This window comes from Mobula birostris, chromosome 16 (genome assembly GCF_030028105.1).
Source record: "Mobula birostris isolate sMobBir1 chromosome 16, sMobBir1.hap1, whole genome shotgun sequence".
Taxonomy (NCBI): Eukaryota; Metazoa; Chordata; class Chondrichthyes; order Myliobatiformes; family Myliobatidae; genus Mobula; species Mobula birostris.
In genome coordinates this window covers 18,640,948-18,657,218 of record NC_092385.1, presented here as the reverse complement: position 1 = coordinate 18,657,218, position 16,271 = coordinate 18,640,948, and the positions used below count along the sequence as shown (strand labels likewise).

The 16,271-nt window shown below is 40.6% G+C and overlaps 1 protein-coding gene across 4 annotated transcripts in view; it reads right to left on the bottom strand.

The window, feature by feature from the left end:
- The window catches only part of fbln2 (fibulin 2), a 254,081-nt gene extending 250,910 nt beyond the window's left edge, over positions 1-3,171 (bottom strand). For 2 of the 4 annotated variants that reach the window (XM_072280369.1, XM_072280372.1), the window contains exons 1-2: positions 3,069-3,163; positions 2,876-2,985 (exon numbers count right to left, since the gene is read on the bottom strand). The gene's annotated coding sequence lies outside the window, so the exon portion shown is untranslated. Of the gene's footprint in view, positions 1-1,786; positions 2,111-2,875; positions 2,986-3,025 lie in introns of those variants that run through there. The other 2 variants (XM_072280371.1, XM_072280370.1) reach the window with 2 other exon arrangements.
- Positions 3,172-16,271: the final 13,100 nt, after the last annotated feature.

The following is a 16,271-nucleotide window of genomic DNA, read 5'->3' as shown; positions in this document are numbered from 1 at the left end:
GACCTGGAATGCTCCTGAAGCTACGAATCTGAAGGTTACCATGACCTCGATTTTGTCTGTGAGAGCACATAGAGGGATTTATTTGAGGTTACAGAGACCTTAGAGAAGGATGTCGCAGTGAAGCTTACAGCACACACTTCAGGAAAATGAGTTATCTTTTCAGGGCTTTTTGGGACCCGAGTTCTAAGTGTTGCATGATCAATCCTTCTGCCCCTTCTGTTGCATGCCCTCTCCCCAGTCATTTCCAGTCCACCCGCCAAGCAGAATGATGGGCTTGCACAAATAAACATTGGGAGTAAGTTTTAATTGAAAGAAAAACAACTAAGACTGAAAGGAAGGCTACATCTTAGTTATGAGCATGGAACAGATAATCAGTGAGACTATGCTTTCATCAGCCTGGAAATGAATGCATTTTGAGAGTGACTGGCTCTTTAAATGGAAAAGTTTCTGGAGAAACCATTGGTTTCTGAGCATACCTACCCTGCTAAGTATGTCTAGCATTTTCAACATTGCAATAAAAATGGGTTCTGAATTATTACTGTCCTATTCTGGGTGAAATAAATTAAAAATTACGCAAGAAAAATGTTCACTGTGCTATTGCTAACATTGTTGGGGTGAATTTCATGCTGAAGCAAGGTTCATTTACATGGCAAATTTGGTTACCAGCAACTCAGAAAATTCACAGAACTCTATAGCACATTCAAGAGTCATTTAAAATTGCAGACCACACCTCAATGCATGTGTAATAGAATTCCAAATACATTTATTTCATACACTTACTTCCTAGTATTCAAACATTAATTAGGATTGCCTCATGGCTGTGTATTTCTGTTAGATTTTGAAATATATCTCAGAAGTGAACTGCTGTTTCTTGTGGATTCATGCTTTAAGCAATGATGTGGTTCATTAATGCATCAGTCATAGCGTTGATCATTTTTCACAAAAGTTTACTGTGAATATTCTGAATGCCCTTCACAGTATTCACACGGCATACCACCATAATGATTGCTTCAGGTAATGTGAAGATTAATGCCAATCTTTAGTGAGAAACACTTGAAATGGGAATCTGAACAAATGGGATTGGTTCAGTCCTCAAGTTCAAAATGGTGAGACACCTTCCTAATGGAATTGGAACTACAGTCCTCGTTTTCTGATTTGGTACTGCTAGCTTCTTACAGGTTTTGCTTGGTTTGGGTGCTGTAGCTGCTGTTGTACTGACCATTCCCCAGCCAAAGTAAAATGGGTCCGTCCTAACCTGGTGGCTTTCCGCTAATACTCTCACAGCTCAGAAATGCATGTGATTCGGAAAATTACACCGGCAGTAAACTGTGAAGGTAGGAAAAGTAAACACGTCTTCACTGGGACGTGGTGAATTCTGTCCATGCTGACCCATTCTACCGACTCAAATCTATAATGAATGGTTGTAGCATATGAGATCTTTTATAAAAGATGCCTTCACTCATGGTTCAATTCCCAAACTTTAAAAAATCAATGCAATCTCTCCACAATTTTCAACAAAAGCCTATAATTTCAAGATTATCCGATCTTTCTGTTGAACAACAAAATTTACCTCCTGCATTGCTTCTCTCAAATTGATATTCTCAGTTAAGTTCATTACACACATACAGCTAAGCAAATAACTCAGCACTGGGGAAATCTATCATTTAATGAGATGGTTTTCTGGCAGTGCCTCCGTGCAACTGGATTGCTTCAGTCCAACAGTTAACAATAGCTTTCGAACTTTTATTATTTTTTAAAGCAGAACGCTTCATAAAAAATAAAGTACCTTATAATCCCTTAGAGACTGTAAGTAGTCCATGCCCATAAAATGAAGAGAAACTTGTAGCAAGTTGGCCAAAGGTTGTAATAATGCCGCACATCTAAACTGAGTGATTAAAATCACCTGACATCATACAATTCAAACGGCATTTCATATAACTTGTCCTTTGTGTCCAATCGAGTTCCAGTTGCTCTATCATTCCCCAGCTAGAGAAGCAAGTTATTTCTTTATTTCCAATGCAATACAGGGCTGTGGGTTTTCAAAATGCAGCCTTGGAAGAGCTTGGAACCTCTGCACTGAGTAGAGTGTAATCTGAGCAGTCAAACTTTCCGTGACTATGGTGGAGTTTTACCTCCTGTGATGTGTGAGGAAATAGTTTAGAATTTCAAAGGAGCATAGCGGTTATCAGTCCAATGGGACTCAGGTTTGATCGGAAGCAGTGTTTTCTGCATGGTCACTTTGTCTACACCGTAGTATCTGTGAAAGTAGATGCTGCCATAAAGATTACAATGGCTTTCTCGTTAACACACACTGGGTGCTGGTTCTCCCAGAGGTGCTGTTTGAACACAAATAAGACAAAGAAAAAAAATCACTCTCCAAACTGGGGAAGACACAATGTAAGGCTGCATTTACGAATATTTCCAATTATTTAGGAAGTCTAGCTCTTTGCTGATTTAGAAACCAGACTCCGTGATTTAAGTTTGTACAACTTTGAGACTAAGGCTGGAACAGATTATTTTTTACAGACAGGGCTGCTTGGAAATTCTAAGTCTTCCTCTTGTGCAATCAAAGCACAATGCATTTTACAAACAAAATGTCCCACAGAAAATGCTAAAGTAGTTCCACGATAGTTAAATAAACAGCCTTTTCCCTTTTAAATCTTGTGCCCTAAAGAAAATTAAAGTACATGAGCTGATCAAAAAGATAGTTTCTCTAAATTACAGCCTTAAGTTATAGTTTAAAATTTTCACCAGGCAATGCCATTCACTTTCCTTAAACGTAACACTACTGATTTCAGTCTTCATTCCTTTGCGTTTATCTGGACAGTTCATAAAACTCTTTGAAAAGAAACATCAGTTTAAAAGCAAAACTTACCCGTTCCAGCAGCTTATGCTGTGCACAGCATGGAAACCTTGACGTGTTTTAACAGGGTGGGACCAAATCTTCAATCTCAACTGACCAACAGCAAGGGCTATTTGTTCAACCTGAAACCAAAGGAGTTTCTCATCAATCACAGTTGCTTACCTAATGTGCTGGCCTGCTGTCACACTCTTTTAATCTTTCTCACCCCAACTCATTATCTTCTGCAAGACTTTTGAGCTGCAACCCACAGTAAACTGCTTTCTCTCACATTAAGACATTTCTGTAGCTCATGGATGACATGATGTAATGGGTGTTTTAATATTCTAATCCAGTAATATTTGCCATGGCTTATAAATATTATATGCATGCTTCCAGAAACAGGAAGTTAAGGAAACACTTTTTTCATAAATCAAGTTTCTTTTGGAGTGCTTGGATTTTGAATTCCAAACAGATGAACTAAAAAATAATTCTGACATTAATAATTCCCTTAAGCAGAAGTAGTGTAAAGATATTTTAAATATTAAGTTAAGAAATCCAAACTGCAGGTGACAATAGACAAGAACAGAAATAGGTTAAGTTTGGATATATTGTAATGAAACAAAACATAGCTGTTACAACAGGCAGATAAATTATAGTTCTATAAAGTTACAATATTTAGTTTGAAATAAATTTCTTACCATCATTTCAAATAGTGTACACGTTAGTCCATCTGTTGGTCTAAATAAAATATTTGAAAATGTTATTCTATCCTGATTCTTGGGGACCAATTATGTGCTGAGATTCTTTTGGTATGCAGGGTCCCTACAGAACAGTCAGCAACAATATAGCAGATGGTCAGCAAGTTAACCACTTCTCAGAGTACTGAATTGTAGTTCAACAAGATTAGAAACAAACTCTTAAATTAGTCTCAGATGCTCTTCAACTGCACTACTGGAGGCTGGTATTTTTGATAAAAATCATCTTAACATCGGCATATTTTATGAAACCTGTAAAATGAAATTACAGACCATTTTTCCAAAATTTCATTGGGTCTATAATATTAAATTATTCAGGAACAGAGCTCTTTGTTAACTATGTCACTATCTATATGAAAATAAACATTGAAAGCACAGACTGAGGCCAACTTTATACTCAAACTCTATAGCTGCCAATTTAATATGCTATCATACAAGTGAGATATGTTGAGAATAACTGAAATCTCTGGTAAAAATGTACATTGCTAATAATATATTTTAAGCATTCCTATTGAAAACTGTATAATATTTTACTGGTTTGCTATTGAGGGAGTGCAGCGTAGGTTCACAAGGTTAATTCCTGGGATGGCGGGACTGTCATATGTCGAAGGATTGGAGCGACTGGGCTTGTATACTCTGGAATTTAGAAGGCTGAGGGGGATCTTATTGAAACATATAAGATTGTTAAGGGATTGGACGCACTGGAGGCAGGAAGCATGATCCTGCTGATGGGTGAATCCAGAACCAAAGGCCACAATTTAAGAATAAGGGGCAGGCCATTTAGAACGGAGTTGAGGAAAAACTTTTTCACCCAGAGAATGGTGGATATATGGAATGCTCTGCCACAGAAGGCTGTGGAGGCCAAGTCTCTGGATGCTTTTAAGAAAGAGGTGGATAGAGCTCTTAAAGATAGCAGAATCAAAGGTTATGGGGATAAGGCAGGAACTGGATACTGATTGTGGATGATCAGCCATGATCATAGTGAATGGCGGTGCTGGTTCAAAGGGCCGAATGGCCTACTCCTGCACCTATTGTTTATTGTCTATTGTCTATTGATTCAAAAACTGCTTTTTTTCTGCAGCCATTCAGTGTACTATATGAGAAGGAAGGAGAGTTTGTGGCTCAGTTTAAGTTCACAGTTCTGCTCATGCCAAATGACCCAATGAGAATCACCAGTGGAACATTTGAAACTGAACTTTACAAATCTAAATTGGACATTAAAGATCCTGACCTAAAGGCCTTACTTCAAAGTTATGTTAGCCGAAGGAATCAGAAGAGGAAGAAGAAGAAGAAGGTGGCTTCCCAGTGTGGACTATCTGCCACCACTGGCAGCACCAATGAGGAAAATGAGACTGGAGACTGACCTCTGGTAACCAGAGCCCCAGAAATGACCTGACCTTCCTTTGACATACTGTCTGTACCTAACAGCGACAGCTTGTGGGACCCTTTACACCAGCTCCTATATTCTTACGTTGAGGAGGACCACAGGACTCACATTTATGACTGCAGACTACTTCCAAAACAAAATTTTTAAAAAACTGCTTTTCTCATAATTCTGTACTACTGAAGTCTCAACAAATCTTATAAATTGTTTTAAAAGGCACACAGTAGTGAAATTCTAATTTAAGTTATTAAATCTTTCTTCAAAACATTGCTTCAGTTGAATGGTAGATTGATATAAGCGCCAAGATCCTAAAGAATGTGAACCTCTGCTTGATTTCATCACTTTCCTGTCTTGACTTTTTCCCTTTGTTTCAAATCAAAAGTCAGTGAATACACAGGAGTTGTGGGGTCATCATTGGTTTAAAAGGCCAAAGTATCTTTATTTATACTTTATACCGGAAGCGATCTTTGTCAAGGGAAGAATTAACCCCACCAAGGATGACCATTTTCTCTAAATGTGAAAGACAGTAGCAGTATGCCTGATGTTGTAGTGTGTGAAGGAAGAGAAGTGGGTGCAGTTACTATTACAAGAGAGAAGGTGCTGAAAGACTTAGAGGTACAGACGTCACCCGGACCAGATGAACTGCACCCTAGAGTTCTGAAAGAGGTAGCGTTAGAGATTGTGGTGGCATTAGAAATGATCTTTCAAAAATCATTGGACTCTGGCATGGTGTCAGAGGTCAGGAAAATTGCAAGTATCACTCCACTCTTTAAGAAAGGAGGAAAGCAGCAGAAAGGAAATTTTAGACCAGTTAGCCTGACCTCAGTGCTTGGGAAGATGTTAGAGTCAATTGTTAAGGATAAGGTGATGGAGTACTTGGTGACACAGGCCAAAGTAATACAAAGTCTGCATGGTTTCCTTTCCTTTGTATATTTGGACTTTCAGAAGGACTTTGCTGCTTACCAAGTTAAGAACCCATGGTATTACAGGAAAGTTACTAACATGGTTAGAGCCTTCATTGGCTGATAGGTAGGAGGCAGTGAGTAGGAATAAAAGAATCCTTTTCTGGATGGCTGCCAGAGACTAGTGGTGTTCCGTAGGGGTTGGTGTTGGGACCACTTCTTTTTAAGTTCTATATAAATGACTTAGATGATGGAATAGATGGCTTTGTTGCCAAGTTTGCAGATGATACGAAGATTGGTGGAAGGGCAAGTAATGTTGAGGAACCAGATAGGATGCACGAGGACTTTGATAGATTAGGAGAATGGGCAAGAAAGTGGCAAATGGAATACAATGTACGAAAATGCATGGTCATGCACTTTGGTAGTAGAAATAAATGTGCGGACTGTTTTCGAAATAGAGAGAAAATCCAGGAAATCTGAGATGCAAAGGGACTTGGGAGTATTTGCGCAGAACACCCTAAAGTTTACCTGGCAGGTCGAGTTGTTAGTGAGGAAGACAAATGCCATGCTAGCCTTCATTTCAAGAGGTCTAGAATACAAGAGCAAGGATGTGATGCTGAGGCTTTATAAGATACTGGTGAGGCCTCACCTTGAGTATTGTGAATAGTTTTGGGCCCCTCATCTTAGAATAGATGTGCTGCCATTGAAGAGGGTCCAGAGGAGGTTCACAAGGATGATTCCAGGAATGAAAGGGTTATCATACGAGGAACATTTGAGAGCTCTGTGTCTGTACTCGCTGGAATTCAGAAGGATGAGGGGGAATCTCATTGAAACCTTTTGAATGTTGAAAGACCTAGACAGAGTAGATGTGGAAAGGATGTTTCCCATGGTGGGAAAGTCTAGTACAAGAGGGCACAGCCTCAGGATAAAGGGGCGTTCTTTCAAAACAGAGATGTGGAGAATTTTTTTTTGCCGAAGGGTGGTGAATTTGTGGAATTTGTTGCCACATGTGTAAGGGGTTTCTTCTTTTATGTTACTGCTAAGGCTAATAAAAATGGCTTCTTTGTTATATTAGAATAAAATGGCTTCTTTATGTATAATTACTGATAGAGAGAATTGTATTCATTTGCTAACCAATTGGGATAGATGTTATTCTTTCTTGTGTGTCTGTAAGCTATTGTTTTCGCGGGCTTTGGGGCAGAAGGTGCGGTGAGGACACAGAGAGGAGACACGATGCTGTAAGCTGGGTGACGGAACGGACCCCCTGCGGGAGTCCAAGGCCCAGGGTCTTCAGTGAGGAGAGGAGACGAGGACAGACTCGTGTGGAGCGTCTGGTCGATGACTGTGGTTGGTCCCAGGCGGCGGGTCAAGGAGGTCAGAGGAGGTCGCATGGTGGAAAGAGAACCCCATCAATTGAGCTCCAGTGGTTGTGCACGAAGTGGTTCAACTTTGATAAGTCTGGCGCCTTTTACTTTCCTTTTGTATTGTACCTCTATTAATTACATAGTTCCAGTAAGATCTATAAATTGTGTTCTGTAAATCGCATATGGTGTACTGTCTGTTATCTGGCAGGGTGGGGTACGTCACACAGCACCTACACAAACTTGATTACCGGTTTTGGCAGGGCCGAAGGCTGCTACCCCTAGACAAAAGCAAGCTGAGCGAGCCTGAGGCTTACCAGGGGGCTACACATGCAACTGTGGAGGCCAGGTTGTTGGGTGTATTTAAGGCAGAGATTGATAGATTCTTGATTGGACATGGCATCAACAGACATCCCACCCTGCAAAAGCTCATTTCAGGGAGGTAGCCTCCCTAATATGCTGTGGTGCATAAACGAAATAAAAGCATAAGGTGTATCTTTATTATATTGTCTTATGCAGAAAATGTGACATTAAAATATGTACTTATATTATATTATATTATCTACAGGGAGCTTGGCCTCATCATGTAGGACATCAATAGAGTAGCTCCTTAGCAGCTAGCCAGCTAGTTTAAATAACGTTAGCTATGTTAATGAAGGAATGACACCTGTTAAACTCACCTCAACATGTCTTTTACAGTCATTTAAACCCACCATGGGCAATAGAAAAGTCACTGTTGCAAACAGTGCAGCGAGCAACACTGTCATTATTTTTGACCCCTATCAGGCAGGGGTACACTTTAGTGTAGTCTGCGGTGAAATACGTTTTATATTTTCTTTTTTTGGAACACTCTGCCTTGGCGCTGCAGGACACTAAACTGAACTGATGGACGATGAAAGAGAGAGAGAGAGGGGTTAACTGTAAAACCCACCCACAGAGAAAACTGATAGGTCTACTTAGCACAAGGAGAGGCCAATCAGGATGCTGTCTCTGTCCCTCTCTCGCTACATCTGTCACTCTCTCTCTCTCCCCCCCCCACCGCTCGCTTGATCTCAAAAAAGTGATTTCCAGGATATTGTATATAATATGCAAGCATCAGGAAGCCACTATCAATATGTGGGAGACTCCGGTAACTTCCGGGAGAGGTGGGATGTCTGCATCAAAGGTTATGTGGAGAAGGCCGGGAACTGGGGTTGAGGAGGAGAAAAAAAAGGATCAGCCATGATTGAATGGCGGAGCAGACTCAATGGGCCAGAGGGCCTAATCCTGCTCTGATGTTTTATGGTCTGATGATCTAAATGATAAACTGGAGGTATTTCTTTCTTTTCTTTTTTCAATCTTTTTATTGATTTTTTTAAAGAAGTGTGTATACAAACAAGAGGAGAATATCTCTGGTATACATGTCAGTAACAGTACATACAGAAGATGAAGTAAACAATATCAGAATCACACATAGTGTTGATCTACAAAGTATAAATTTGATATAGAATATATAATACAGAAAAAAATGTAATTCATTCTCCTGTTATCAATTTATGAAGAAAGGAAGGACTATGAGAAATATTTATATAATAAAAAAAGAAAAAAAACCTACTATTCTAAACAGAAAAAAAGGACTGGGCAGTCCATCCTGAGAGAAAAACCAAGAGAAGAGAGACTCTCTGATCAAATCCAAGGTTCTGAAAAAATAGCTGGAAGAGAATCAGTACAAAAATCAGATCATATGAAAATATTGGATAAAGGGTCGCCAGATTTCTTCAAATTTAAAGGATGTATCCAATGTCCAACTTCTTACTTTCTCTAGACTTAAACAGGACATGATAGAGGAAAGCCAATAAAAGGTGGTAGGAGGGGAGGTATTTTATTTTAAAAGAAATTCTGTGTTTTGTGTAATATTTAGCGTTGTCAGAATGGAAACTGCTACTTACATTTGGCCTCGGCAGCTTTCCCAGTGCTGTGTTGTGCGGGTGCTCTGATCCTGGCCCAAAACACCAGCTTTAGAGGTACAAGGCCAAGTAATTTGTTCACTTAGTGCTGTTTATTTCTGACTTGGCATAATGATGGTGATGAGATGCTTACTAATAGCTGTGACAAGAATATTTCAGAACATAGATGAAATTTGTCCCTACCAAGGGTTGAGCTTGTGCCCTCAGATGCAATTCGAACATTAGACATTTGTTATGATGTCATTTTCTGCATGATGCTCTTCTTCAAACATTGCCAACAAAATATGGCCTTTGTTGATCGGTCCCAAAACAATTCTGAGCGGATTGGAAACCCATCATTTACCTAATACATTTGGGCACCTCCTTCTCATTGAGCTGATCATTGCCAACCACCTGTCAATATCATTGTGTATTCTGACCTGTCTCTGAGCCTCTTACATCCCTGTCCTCAATCCTTCACTTCTTTGATAACCCAAACCTTCTTTTCTCTTATCCCTAAATCCCCCAGTAATGTAATAACACATATTCTCCAATATCCTATTGTTTATATTGTCTAGTGTACACATGTGGGCACATGGCCGAGTGGTTAAGGCATTCAACTAACGACCTGAAGGATATGAGTTCGAGCCCCAGCCGAGGCAGCGTGTTGTGTCCTTGAGCAAAGCACTTAACCACACAGTGCTCAATGATGGCACTGGTGCCAAGCTGTATCAGCCCTTGCTCTTCCCTTGGACAACATCGGTGTCATGGAGAGGGGAGATTTGCAGCATGGGCAACTGCTGGTCTTCCATACAACCTTGCCCAGGCCTGTGCCTTGGAGAGTGAAGACTTTCCAGGTGCAGATTCATGGTCTCGCAAGACCAACTGATGCCTTTAAAATATTGTCTAGTAGCTCCAACAATCTAATTCAGTTGGGCCAGTTGTCCAACCCTCCTATACAGTATCACAAACCCCCATGATCACCTAATTGCCCCTAATCTCTGGCACTCATTGTCCAATGGTCCCACACTCTCATACCCACCCAATTCCATGACACCTCCCATTGTCCTCTACTGACCATTCAACCAATCCACAAGACACGGAGTCTCGAATGGCCAATTCCAATTCCTATGGATCTTAACAGTTCTGCAAATCATTGTCTTGCCACTCAATTACTCTTGCTTGACCTGGAACCCTCCCAATTGCTAAATTTCCCATCTGTTCTATGGTGAGTGAAGGTAAAAGTGCCCAGTCAGAATTGAAGTTTCTGGCAGCTGAACAAGCCACCAGCTGATTCAACAGGAAGCCACATCATCCCACACAAATGCCACTAACGAGTCCCTCACAGCAGGAGAGGGTGCTGAATGCTATTGTGAATGCAAGGAATTCAGATCTCAGTGCATTAGAACAATAGAAAGTTTTTTGACAAGAAAGAACATTTGGCCCAACAAAGCTTGACAGTTACTCCACAGGAATTCAGCATTCACCTTGGACTGTATCATTTTATTTCTGGGCATTAAGATTCAGCTAAGGGTGGGCAGTGACTGTAATCCCACTGCTCTTGGCCATGCTAAATGCCATTGAAATTGATTCCTTCCACTCAAATGCTATGTCTTTCCTTTCACATTCACTGAATTCGCAGTCTACTCAAACAAATTCCTGTCTTTTCAAAATATCATTTCATCTCCAGCATCTCTCTTTGCAAAATTCTCATAGAAACAAGGCATGGTCAAATTACAAAATAAATAGCAAGCTTCCTCAAAGACCAATTGAGAAAGATCCAGTGATCATAATTCCATTCGTTTCAAGATAATTATGGAGAAGGATAGGACTGGTCCTTGGTTGAGATTCTGAATTGGAGAAAGACCAATTTTGATGGCATTAGAAAAGATCTGGCTGGTATGGATTGAGATAGATTGTTTTCTGGCAAAGGAATGCTTGGTAAGTGGGAGACCGTCAAAGGTGAAATATTGGAAGTACAGGGTTTGTATATTCCTGCTAACAAGACTAACAGATTTAGGGAACCTTAGTTTTTCAAGGGATAGTGAGACCTTAGTTAAAAAGAAGGAAGAGGTGCACAGCAGGTACAGACAGAAAGGAACAAATGAGCCACTTGAGGTGTATAAGAAATGCAAGTGAATACTTAAGAAGGAAATTAAGAGACTAAAAGAAGGCACAAGGTTACTCTGGCAGACAAGGTGAAGGAGAATCCCAAGGGCTTCCACAGATACAGTGAATTCCAGTTAATTGGGCCATTGATTAATCTTTAGCCTTTAAACCTGCATTGGTCTGGTCACTGGCCCCTACCACAATGGTAACATAATTTGTCCAGCCAGGCAGGATTCTGCTTGGACATTGCAATTTTGTTCATACTCACTTTCATTCCTGACTGCAACTCAGTTGCACCTTTGACTACTATTTCCACTGCGATTTCAACTGCTCTTCTAAATGTAAGTTTGCTTCAGTTAGGAGTCATTTTTGAATGCTTTCTTGGGAGATTCCACAAACAAAATGATCTCTCAGTGCATCAGTAAACTCATTGCTAAACTGACAATGCTCGGACAATCTCATCAATTCAGCCACATCAGCTGAAATGGATTTCTCTTCCTTTTGATTCAGTTTATGAAAACTAAAGTGTTCGGCAATCAACAATGGTTTTGATTCTAAATGTTCCTGCATTACTTTCATGATATCAGCAAAGCTTGTTTCAGCTGCTTTGGTTGGAGCAATTAAACTTCAAAGCAAACTGTATGCTTTTCCACATATTGTACTCAGCAAAAATGGCAGTTGTTTCTTATCAGCTATTCCACTGGCTTTAAAATATTGCTCAATTCATTTAACTAGCTCAGTATATATGAGGCAGTCTACATTTGAGCAATTGAACGTGTCTACCTTTCCGATGTAGCCAGCCACTTCTGCTTTTTTATATATATTATTAGCGCCCAGTATGCACTGTTTATGAACCCATGCATTTCATCCATTTTCTGCCTTTTTTTTAACTCAACTGTCTATCTCTCCTTGCGGAGAAACATGTTCTGTGCTTTTTTATTAACTTGACCATCATTCTCCCCCTTCTGAAGCAAAGAAAAACATGCTGTGCCCCAAGAGGTAGGTAGTTGTCTCAGGTTCATTTTAAAAGTTACTTGTTGTCATTGCTTTGTTTTGTAACTCCAAAACTAATCAAAAGAAAATCACAGAGGCCGGGAAACATGTCTATTTACTTTTTACTTTCCTTTCCTTTCAGTGAGGTGTGCACATATGACATGGTGGCATAATGACGTATGCCATTCACATTCTTTTATATATAACCCATAATGGATTATGTAAGCAAGAACCAATGCTTAATCAAACAATATATTTTCAATATTAATCAAATATTACTGAAATGTTAGATACACAATAATGTCCAAAGAGCACTGCAAATATCTGATAAGACTCAAGGGCCGACTTTGGACATAACATGAAACTAAGGAACAGGCAAAAATAGCACTAGTAATTTCATATGTAAAAACAAGGACAAGTCACTTTCTTTTCTGCATCTCAATGTTTGCATTCAGATTTCCGTGTCAACCAACCACAATACCAAAGCAGCCCTAATCAAAGCCCAAAAGTGCCGGGTACATTTAGCAATGCTCGTACTGCTTTTTGTTCCTGCAGCATTTGACAGAGTGGGGCACTATCCTTCTCCAGAGCAACTAACAGAATGCTGGAAGAGCTCAGCTGGTCAAACAACATCTGTGGAGACAAAAAAGGTGTAAGTCCCTCTTACAGGTCATGCAACAAGCACGAGAGAGAACAGATCACCACACAAAGTGCTGGAGGAACTCAGTAGATTAGGCAGCATCTATGGAGAGAAATTAACTGTTGCTATCTGGGCCCAAAGCATCCACCGTTATTGTTCCTCCATAGCTGCTGCCTGACCTGCTGAGATCCTCCAGAATTTTTTGGGTGTTGATCAAGATTTCCAACATCGCCAGTTGCTTGTGGCTATGAGAGGGAACATGAAATATTGGCCAAAAATAGAAGTTCAAAGGGCAGTGAGATAGAAGCTGGTAAGGGGCAAATGGAACCAGAGGGGAAGGGTATGATGGGCGGGTGGAACCAAGAAGGGAGGCAGAAATAGGAGAGAAGGACAAAAGGAGAAGAAAACTAGGTGAACTAGTGAGCTTATGAGTAGCAGGCATCAGGGTTATCTGAAATTAGAAAATTAATTGTACTAACCAAGGTAAACCACCCAGGTACCATATCCTTCTCAATGGAAATGGTCATATTCAGTTGCACTTTCAATTATCCAATCAAACTCAAAAGTTTCTCAAATAAGGGTTTCACTTCAAACTACCACAGGAATCTACAAAGGAACTATTCTTGGCTCCATTCTCTTTGTCATCTACCAGTAACACTATCCAGAGAAATGCAATCATGTTGTACATTGACACTGACAAGACTCAGATCTACCTTTCATCACTTCTTTCAAGTCCTCCACTCTCCCAATTAATAAGTAGTTAGCCATGCCACAAACTGTGTACACTTGACACTGACTTGATCCCCTCTCCCGAGCCTCCACCTCAGATTGAACCATTCTGCTTGCAGTCTTTAATCCAAGGCAGACATGCTCAACAACAATAACTCTCATTTAAAACAGTGGAATGCTTAAAGCTGCTTCATATATATCTATATAGATATATAATATTTTAAATACTTGTTTGGAAACAGTACTATGTCTTAAGACTGCACACAGAGTCATAGGATTATACAGCATGTAAATAGGTCCTTTGGCCCAATTTGTCTATGTTAATTAAGGTGCCTCCCTGAGTTGAGAGTTAAAGGGCAAAAGTTTAGGGGTAACATGAGGGGGAACTTCTTTACTCAGAGAGTGGTAGCTGTGTGGAATGAGCTTCCAGCAGAAGTGGTTCAGGCAGGTTCGATGTTGTCGTTTAAAGTTAAATTGGATAGATATATGGACAGGAAAGGAATGGAGTGTTATGGGCTGAATGCAGGTCAGTGGGACTAGGATAGGGTAAGAGTTCAGCACGGACTAGAAGGGCCGAGATGACCTGTTTCCGTGCTGTAATTGTTATATGGTTATATGGTTAGTATCATTTGGTGTGTTTGGCCCATATCTCTCTAAACATTTCCTATCCATGTGCTTGTCCAAATGCCTTTCAAATGCTGCAGTTGTACCTGCCTCTGTCACTTATACTGGCAGTAACTCTATATGTGCACCACCCTCTGTGTGGAAAACATGCCCTCAAGTCCCTTTTAAACTTTCCTTTCCACCTTAAGCCTATGATTCTAGGTTACAGCACTCTACCCCTGGGGAAAAGACTGTGACTGTCCACTTTATCGATGCCCCTCATGATCTGGTAAACCTCTGTAAAGTCACTCCTCAGCCTCCTTCTCTCCGGGGAATCAAGTCCTTGGGGGCGGAAATGAGTGTAGTTGCTAGCACTAAGGAGAAGGTGCTTGAAATGAGGTATGAAGGTAAACTAGCCAAGAATATAAAGGAGGATAGTAAAAGCTTCTTTAGGTATGTGAAAAGGAAAAAAATAGTTAAGACCAAAATTGGGCCCTTGAAGACAGAAGCGGGTGAATTTATTATGGGGAACAAGGAAATGGCAGACGAGCTGAACAGGTACTTTGGATCTGTCTTCACCAGGGAAGACACAAACAATCTCAAGGATGTAATAGTGGCCAAAGGACCTAGGGTAATGGATGAATTGAAGGAAATTTATATTAGCAAGGAAATGGTGTTGGATAGGCTGTTGGGTCTGAAGGCTGATAAGTCCCCGGGACCTGATGGTCTGCATCCCAGGGTACTTAAGGAGGTGGCTTTAGAAATCGTGGACGCATTGGTAATCATTTTCTAATGTTCTATAGATTCAGGATCAGTTCCTGTGGATTGGAGGGTGGCTAATGTTGTCCCGCTCTTCAAGAAGGGAGGAAGAGAGAAAACAGGGAATTATAGACCGGTTAGCCTGACGTCGGTGGTGGGAAAGATGCTGGAGTCAATTATAAAAGATGAAATTACGACACATCTGGATAGTAGTAACAGGATCGGTCTGAGTCAGCATGGATTTACGAAGGGGAGATCGTGCTTGACTAATCTTCTGGAATTTTTTGAGGATATAACTATGAAAATGGACAAGGGACAGCCAGTGGATGTAGTGTACCTGGACTTTCAGAAAGCCTTTGATAAAGTCCCACATAGGAGATTAGTGGGCAAAATTAGGGCACATGGTATTGGGGGCAGAGTACTGACATGAATAGAAAATTGGCTGGCTGACAGAAAACAAAGAGTAGCGATTAACGGGTTCCTTTCAGAATGGCAGGTGGTGACCAGTGGGGACCGCAGCTGCTTACAATATATATTAATGATTTAGATGAGGGAATTAAAAGTAACATTAGCAAATTTGCTGATGACACAAAGCTGGGTGGCAGTGTGAAATGTGAGGAGGATGTTATGAGAATGCAGGGTGACTTGGACAAGCTGAGTGAGTGGGCAGATGCATGGCAGATGCAGTTTAATGTGGATAAATGTGAGGTTATCCACTTTGGTGGTAAGAACGGGAAGGCAGATTATTATCTAAATGGAGTCAAGTTAGGAAAAGGGGAAGCACAACGAGATCTAGGTGTTCTTGTACATCAGTCATTGAAAGCAAGCATGCAAGTACAGCATGCAGTGAAGAAAGCTAATGGCATGCTGGCCTTCATAACAAGGGGAATTGAGTATAAGAGCAAAGAGGTCCTTCTGCAGCTGTACAGGGCCCTGGTGAGACCACACCTGGAGTACTGTGTGCAGTCTTGGTCTCCAAATTTGAGGAAGGACATTCTTGTTATTGAGGGAGTGCAGTGTAGGTTCACAAGGTTAATACCCGGGATGGTGGGACTGTCATATGTCGAAATATTGGAGCGACTGGGCTTGTATACACTGGAATTTAGAAGGCTGAGACGGGATCTTATTGAAACATATAAGATTATTAAGGGATTGGACACACTGGAGGCAGGAAGCATGTTCCTGCTGATGGGTGAGTCCAGAACCAGAGGCCACAGTTTAAGAATTAGGTGTAGGCCATTTAGAACGGAGTTGAGGAAAAACTTTTTC